Source organism: Opisthocomus hoazin, chromosome 3, assembly GCF_030867145.1.
Source record: "Opisthocomus hoazin isolate bOpiHoa1 chromosome 3, bOpiHoa1.hap1, whole genome shotgun sequence".
Classification (NCBI taxonomy): domain Eukaryota; kingdom Metazoa; phylum Chordata; class Aves; order Opisthocomiformes; family Opisthocomidae; genus Opisthocomus; species Opisthocomus hoazin.
The window spans coordinates 18,538,270-18,547,654 of record NC_134416.1 but is presented as its reverse complement, the minus strand read 5'-3'; positions in this window follow the sequence as shown (position 1 = coordinate 18,547,654).

Sequence of the window (9,385 nt, the reverse complement as noted above, 5' to 3'; positions counted from 1 at the left end):
AGTAGTGCCTGTCTGCCCAGATGCAGCAGAAGCTGACTAGGAAGTCTCTAGGACTGTCTGAATCTCATGTTGTCGAAAGTGAGTCCTTTGTCTCAGACCAGTTTGCTGGTTCTTCTATGTAGAGAAAGTGGACACCTCCTAGATCATCCAGGGAATTAACAATTAAGTGTACTGGGTGTACACAAAGGCACAACTCTGATACTCTGCTACACCACAGTTGTAGCTTAAATTCACAGAATCATAGAGTCATAGAATCATTAATGTTCAAAAAGACCTCTAAGGTCATCAAGTCCAACTGTCTACCCAACACCACCATGCCTACTAAACCATGTCCTGAAGTGCCACGTCTACATCTTTTTTGAACACCTCCAGGGATGGTGACTCAACCACCTTCCTGGACAGCCTGTTCCAATGTCTGACCACTCTTTCAGTGAAGAAATTTTTCCTAATATCCAACCTAAACCTCCCCTGATGCAACTTGAGGCCATTTCCCCGTGTCCTATCACTAGTTATCTGGGAGAAGAGACCAACACCTGCCTCACTACAACCTCCTTTCAGTAGTTGTAGAGAGCAATAAGGTCTCCCCTCAGCCTCCTCTTCTCCAGACTAAACAGCCCCGTTTCCCTCAGCCGCTCCTCATAAGACTTGTTCTCTAGACCCTTCACCAGCCTCATTTTTCTTATTTGCACATGCTCCAGCACCTCAGAATCCTTCTCGTTTTGAGCCCAGAAATAAATAAATTAATAAATTGAGAAAAGATTGAAAGGTTATAAATTCCAATATCTTATATGCTTGCAGAGTGACTTACATGCCATAAGCAGCTTTATTTCATATTTTGTAGCTCCTCTAAATCATGGTACGCTGTAAATGCATATTTAAGGAACTCAGAAGCAGAATCTCAAAAGAACTCATCTTAAGTACATTAAAATAAAAGCTGGAAATGTACCTGATTCACAAATTCCATTTGAGTTCAGAAAGATAACCACATGAAGTGCTCACTGCTTTGAGCTGTGGAGTCAGGGCCTGAGATGAAAATTGTGACCTCTGCACAGCTTTGAACTCTGTTGTGGCGATTGCCTCAAAATAAGTGTATGAAGTTGCTGGTGAGCACCAGCATAATGCTTATTTTTACATACTTTACTGGAAAATTGGCAACATTTTTTGTCAATTATCTCCATTCCATGAATTCTTTACACTTGTAAACAAAGTCAATTTAAGAATGTGTTCAATAAGAAAAACATGAATATGCTGTTCTGGCTGAATCAGCAACAGAATGTTCCATCATAAATTATTTGGGTTATTGAATGCAGTGAGTCATATTTTCCATGGTGTGATATTTTGGTGCTATACACATACATTATACCAACAGTACGGTTTGTCATATGTGTTTATCTAGTTAATCTTTAGATTATTTTATTTGCATCTTATTATAGATACTACCTTAGAGACAAAATCAAGTTTTCAGAGATTATCCAATTTATAGTGGACTGAAGAACAAAATATGAACATCATCCTCCATGGTAAAGTGCTAAAGCTACAAGGGACTGAAGGATCGTGTTTTCGTCAAAGCAATGAAAGCCTCATGAGAATCTAACATCCAGATATTACTTTCATCCATTTCAGTCTTTAATTCTGAATGTTTTAAATTTCTCTCCAAACATTGTTTATTTTTCCTGTCTTCTTGCTAATTTATTTATTCTAATGTCTTTATTTCTGATGTAGTTTTTTGATTTGTCCTTTCTACAAAGATGTACACTGATACAAAAGATTAGGTACCCCCCTACACATTTTAACAAACTTAATTAAAGATGGTCACTGCATTTGGGTATCTCTCACACTATGATTACAACATATATGAGAGCAGCTGAAGCACTAAATAAGAGCAGATTAAAAAATGTTATTGTGAGATGTAAAATGGTGATTCTGTGAACATAATGTATTGATTCCCAGATGCACTTGTAAATCTGTTGTACACTCAAGTTCGAAATCTTTCTACTTTGTGCATTTAGAATTATTAAGTAGGTAAGAGTGAGCATTTTTTTTGCAGATGCTCACAAAGATAATTTTTTCTGGATTTTTTTTTTTCCCTGCAGATGAATATTCCAAAAATAGGGTAGAACGTCAGTGAAGATCTTTGCTACATAGTTTGCCTGACATTAGGGTACAAATATTTTCCTGTTGACATTCTTTTTCTGTGTTTTCCTCACCATAGTGACCCTCCCGTGATGATTCAGTGTTCTTTGAAGTTTCTTGTTTAATTGCCCCCCTTACACAGCAGACTACATGATTCATGCCATATCTTTAAAAGAAAAAAATCTTCACATGTTATTTCTATCATAAGTTTCTTGTGTGTTCATCTCTCCAGTTCAGATTCAGTTCAGATTCAGTTCAGATTTCCTGTTTGTGTTTGTTACCACATCAGTTCTTCCTATCTACCTGATAATATCTATTAATCATTTACAGGTTGAACCAAAAGGCAGGTATTGTCTATTCATTAGTCCAGGCCTAATGTTCTTATCCTTTGTAGGTAGATGATTTTTTTTTTCTGTGTCTTAGGTGTTTAGTTGTCGTCTCCTACTAATTCCCCACCATCACTCAAAATAATGCTCTGTATCTGAGATAACCAAACCAGTGAAAAATGTGAGTTGCATGATTATTTAGCATCTGTCTGAAAATGTTTTGTGCTAAACCATGACCAAACACCCAATAACATGGACATTTGGAGACATATTCTGTGATCTTTCATTGAATAGAATCTTACTCCTCAAGATGTCAAGCTCTGTGCAAGTACGCATGAGAATATATCCAGCAACTGTGAACAAGGGAGCCAGAATATGGCCTCAGTAGAACATGCAGTCAACCATCAAAGAAAATATGTGATAAATATGTGTTTGAGTAGCTAAAACCTGAAAATAATTAAAATGAGTGATAATATAATTTACATTTGCAGATGGATCTAAAAAATCCTAAAGATTTTTTCTCGTAAAGTAGTTGGACATCTGTGTTTAATGTCAAGAACATTTATCTTGTTGCAGTTGTCTCTGTAAAACTTATTTGCATTTTATTATTATTAATTCATGAATGCATGAAATCTTTTGCTGTTCATTCATATAACTATGCTATCAAAATTAGTGTTCTCCTACCTGTTTTACATTAACATAGCCCAAGTGATTTAAAAGCTAAATTAGCCAGTTGTGTCTAAGGAGACTGCTATCACCAGTACAGTGACACATTTGTGGTGCAATGCTTGCAATACTAACTAAAAATCTTGAAAAAAGTGATGATTACTACGACAAGACAGGTAAGTATAATTTCTGAGAAAATACTGCAGTTTTTGAGTTGAGATTTAAAAAAATATCATCACCGAAATCAGACATAAGCCTTCAAAACAGAATATAAGCCAGAGTTTAGTTCTGAATAACTTTGTGTTGGCCTCCTCCAGAGAGGCCGTACTTGTTCAACTGTGTCCTCACACAGGCAGAATCACCATTGAGTTCATTGGGAATTTGTTCTGATGAAAGGCTTTAGATTTCTGTCTATCGAATAATTATGCTATACTAGTTTAAACTGCAAGATAATGGTAAAGCATATTTTTACTTCGGTCACAGTGCTTCTAGGGATGATTTCTAAAGCTGTAGTGAACTGGTTGATTCTCTTCCCCCATGAGCTTGTCTTTCTTGCCCCTCCTCCCAAGCCGGTGAACAAAACCCTAAACCCAAAAGACATAGCTCAGCCCTTCTCCACCCCAGAAGAATCCAAACAAAAATTTCATTGTAGCTTCTGGATTTGACTGGCTTGTGTGCTCATTTGTAAAATGTACTGCTGACAGTCCTAATTTTCAACTCATTATCAGTTCTACACAGCCCAGCATGTTGAAAAATACTAAGAATTTTGTAAAAAATCCTCTTTCTAATTAAGGAGGAATCATAATTATACATTCTTTCAATGTAAAGGGTTCTGTAACCACTCCATCCCTGGTGTAACATTGATAGAGTACATTTAATAAACCAAGTTTATAGCTCATTCTGAAATGACAGTACTTGGCTGTGTTATATTTCATCAGCGTCTGTATGGTGCAGAGTTTTGTTCTGTACCCCAGTGTTTGCCAGTTATAAGATATGAATAAGGGTTAGATAACAATGGCACTTAAACCATGTGCTTTAAAATATGTTGGCATCAAAGCATTAAATCATCAGTCTCTGGCAAGATGCCTCACAGCAGTATGTTGTCTTCTGCTGTCTTGAATGTGTAAGACTAATAATTCTGCAATAAACTGTTCACAATTATGCTTAGTACTACTAAGAAGGTTAAGATTAAGGGCAACTCTGTTACTTAGTTGCAGTCACCCCAAAAACTACTTTTAAAACAAATATTTTGTAGTTATGCACAGTCCCAGAATTACGCTGCTAGCACCCATGGCAGTGAAAAGAAATTGAGGATTGATCTAAGGACCAAGGTGACTTATAGCTATCCTTACAGTTGTGACCTGCCATTGGTGGCTAAGCTGAAGACTTAAGAGGAGCATGAAATCTGTGGACATTTGCAAGGCACACTATGAGGGAGACTGCCTACTGCCTTTCATTCATGGGGACCTTATGGTTGTTCTCCTTGCTAAACAGACTCATCATGGACTGGAAAATAAACTGCACCAGGTAAACCAGTAAAAAAATAGATTTCTAGCTTTTTGTAAAAAATTTAGGGTTTTTGCCTTCTCTTAGAGCAATTCAACAGCACACTGCATAGTCATTTATTAACCACTAATTCAGATACCTAATTTTAGGCACTTAACTCTGAATTTGTTTATTTGCTTGAAGTCCTACATATTGACAAAATCTGCAACAGCAGGCTACACTTCCTCCTCATTCTGCACAAAACCCGGAATAGGTGGTATTTATCCCATTTTCAAACACACAAGCTATCACTGTTCACAGGGCCAATCTGATGATGAATGTGTTATCACAGTTGAAATGGTGTCTGCTGTAAAAGGGATATCAGAAGTACTGTGCTCTCCATACTTCTGTGCCAGTGTGCCTCAATCCTGACATTGCTCAGTGATGGAGCACTGAAACACCTCTCACAGTGTTTAAATTCATTCTGATTAGAGAGACAGTGGGAAATTTGGCAAAAATTTGTGTTGTTACAGACTTCTACTGCTCATAGCTCATTTACTACATACACGCTGCCGAGCACTAGCAGTATTTTTAATATTGCCCTGACACAATTTTAAATAAAACACATTTATTATCACAAGCAGAAAATAAGACATACAGAAGGCAGAATCCAAGTGCCAGGTATTAAAGTGCTTAGTTGCCTCACAAGTAAAGGTCAGCAACAGTGTTTTTTCCTGGGATTAAAAACCTGTTCAAGAAGAAAAAACTTGTTGATGCCCACTCAGGACTTTAAGGCTGTGCACATTATTTGGACACTTCTTTGCTGCCTGCAATTGTCTATTTTGAAATGGCAGGTGGCTTTGTGTGTTCTGATCCATCCCTATTCCTTTTCAATTTATCTTCCCAGAGAGTATGGGTTAGGCAGAGCAGCTGGCTGTCATTGTGACTTGCTTTTTACTCAGCTGCGCAGCTGAGCTGAATAAGGAACAAGAAGAAAAAGTCAGCAAAGTTGTCCAAAGTCAGTCAGTGCCACGACTGAAACTGTAAGGTGGAATTGTCTTGACTCTCAGCCTAAATGCTGCCGGAGTTGCCTGCTCTTAATTGAGTACTGTACATTTTGGAAAACTTCTTGCTGTTCTGCTACATTTTATTTAAACAATTCTTTGGAAAAAGGTGGTGGTAGGCATGAGGAAATAGAAAGAAAATACCCCATACTGTGAGCTAGATATTTTGAGTTACTGTACACAGCAATTTCTATATTTTTATATATCTGATTCTGCTTATTTTTTCAATTCAGTAGTCAAGATTTATGACTTTATTGGTAAACAGTAAGATAGGTCTGGCATGGGAATGAAGGCATAGAATATGGGACAGAATGTAGCACTTTTTAAATGATTTCTCATTGAATAGTGATCTATTAAATGTATTTTAATTAATGTGATCATAACAAAATGATTTTTGAAAATTCCAGCCATATGCCTAATGAAAGATTATGTTCAAATAGAGGAAATAATAGGTCCATTTTTCTTGGTCTCAAGTGATGTGCTGATATTTTTTTACTATGAGTGAAAGTGTATGGTTATTTCACTTCTTGCTTTACTTTACTTCTTTACTTTTACTTACTAAAAAAGATTGGTTTTTTATTTTTAAATAAAAACCTGTTTACTTTTAGAAAAGTAGGCAATATCTGCTCCAGGTAATACAGTGCTATACAAAGACATCTAAATGAGCTATACATGAGCTAGTTCTGTAACTGTACATGCTACAGCTGAGTCAGTGCAGTGCTCTACTTCAAATGAGTAACCAGTAATCTTGCTGAGAAACCAGGCAACAGTTTTCGGATAAGAGGTAATCTGAAGTAATATTTCCACAGCTGTTACATTATTTCATGCAGAGATAACTGAATGTTTGGAGCTAGCTTTTATCTTGTGGATGTATCCATGGAATGTCATGTGATTAATGAGAAGTAGTGGTAGCACTCCGACTACCAGGGCCCACAGAAAGGAAAAGACTAAGTTTAGAACATAGGGGAAAACAAAAGCAACATCTGGTAATGGAGCAAACAGATATATGTGGGGAACTAAAACTGAAGGTATGTTTGTGGGCAATTATCGAGGTAGAACAGATGATGTAAACAGATTTATCTGAAAGAAATTATGTGAAGGTTTCACAGAGAAAGTCATTCAACATATAAATACATCACATTTGTTTAAGGATAGACTACAACAATTTTTACTACTACAGCAGCATATTCAAGGTTTATGCAAAAGAAGACCACAGAAAGGCTAAAGAACAGGAGCTTTCTGGTCTAGTGTCTATGTGTAAAAGTAGATACCACAGACTGAGAAAAAGCAATAGTCCAGTCATTAGGTAAGATGAACCTAAACCATCTCACGTCTTAGCATTGCACCTACCACATGAGTTTCGTAAGACTGTAGGAAAATTCAAGTTGGAGGAGACCGCAGAAGGCTAGCTGTCTTATTAATGAGGGAAGGCTACCCTGAAGCCAAAACTTCCCCAGGTTGAACAAGTTGCTTTCCCTCAGCCTTTCCTCACAGGGCAAGAGCTGTACTTCCCCACCAACTCACTCCCTCTCAGCTGAACTTGCTGGAATCTTTCCCATGCAGAAGGTCCAGAACAGGATGAAGTATTCCAGACTTGGTCTAATGCCGGGTAGAGGGGCATAATCTACCAGGAATGCTCCTGTCAATACAGCCCAGGATGCACTGGCCACCTTTGCTGTCAAGGCACACTGCTGACTCATGCTCCTCCTGCTACCCGCCAAAATCTCCAGGTCTTTTCAGCAGAGCTGCTCCCCAGCCAATGAGTGCCTAAACTTTGTTGCAAGGGGTTGTCTTTTCCCAGGTGCAGGAATTTGCATTTGCCACATTGAATTTAATGAGATTCCTGTTGGCCTGTTCCTCCAGGTCCCTCTGCATAGCAGCCGTGCCTGGAGTGGGATTGAATGTTTCTCCCAGTTTGGTGTCATCTGCAGAAATGATGAGAGTGCCTTTTCTTGGTCACTGACAAGGATGTCAAACAAGACAGGATCCAGGATAGACCCTTGTGCTATTCTACATGTTGCCTATCTTGAGGCAGAGTATGACCCACTAACCATTAACTTCTGAGCCTGAACGTGCAACCAAGTATTTATCCATCTGGTTTTCCATCCATCTGGATCATAATGTCCCTACCTGAAATAACAGATATTGTGGGAAACAATGTTGAAAGCCTTATTGGTCAGAGTAGATGACATCTAATGTTCTCCCACTGTCTGTAGACTTGGTTATTTGATCCTAGGAAGCAAGCAGGTTGGTCAGGTATGACTTAGCCTTTAGAAATCCATGCTGACTACTCCAAATCATCTGCTTCTTCGTATTGTTATAGGTTTGTTCCAACATGTCTTGCTCCATGATCTCCACATAGAGCAAACTGAAGCTGAATGGCCTGTAATTCCCTGGACTGTTCTTTTGGCCTTTTTGGAAAACGGGTGCACTATTTGCATTTCTCCAGTCATTGGCAATTCTCCCTCCATCTCCAAGACCTTTCAAAGATGAGAGCAGCCAAATCTGTCAGCACCACTAAATGCAGCCTGTTGATTTTTGGATACGTATATAGGTTGAGCTCTCTCAAGTAATCCTTGACTCAACCCTTATCCACCGCTGGTAGTTCTCAACGTTGAACAGTTTCACTGATCACAGGGGCCTTATAGCGCCCGTTGGTGAAGACTGAGACAAAGAAGGTCTTTAGTGACCTCAGCCTTATCTGTGTCCACTGTCAATAAATAATCTGCAGTCCAGGTGTTGCCTGAATAGATTCAGAGCTCCAGTGGAGAAGAGATTATAGCTTATAAATAACATATCCAGAGATCCCTAATGAACACATATTGCAAAGACCACTCAAATGCCTTATTTGCAGCTAGGATATCAGGGTGGTGACTAAATCAGTTATAGCTCTAATTCTAGCAATGCTGCAAAATAGCAATATTAATTTGAACCAAATGGAGGAAAAATGTTTGTGATGTCTCATAATGACTCTGATAGCAAGGACAGTGGGTAAATATAAGATGTCCAAGAAGAAACACACACAAGAATGTTTTAATCTGAGATATAGTTGCTGGGTAGCAAAGCAATCATATGGATAAGACGAGAGGATAATCTGAAGGTATCCTCAGAACGGGAAAGGGAGGAAAACACTCATTAGGGATTGTAGACAGAATTGTAGCAAAATATGAAGTATCCACATGCATAACGGCATATCCAAAATGAATATTTTTATTAAGCAAAATGAACAGAAAAACCTGCGAAAAAAAAAAAAAATTCTTCAATATCTCTACTGCAATTAGCATAGAAAAAACCAGAAATTTAGTAGTGTGAGAAAACGTTCGGATAGATTAATACAAAACCTCTCAACAAAACAAAGAAAAAGAATTACTAATCTTTGCCAACTATTGAGGACGTTCTATATGATTTACTAGATTAAACTGCTGACTGCATCTATATTTACATGCAAAGTATCGTTGCTATCGGAACAACCTGGCAATGTTTCATATGCCTCTTAGCAAGTATTTTTGGGTACAAATGGCTTTGGGTATGAACAGAGCCTGCAAGTCATTACTGACATAAAGTAAACTAGCCTTTGAAGGGAAGTACAAGCTTCTTGATTATAAAAGGTTATATTCTTACTTAAATAAATTAAAGAAGCAGCAACCCATAATAGTGGTATGGAGATGCAATTGTAATAAACAGCTTTTCAGAGAGCATTGTAGGTCAAAC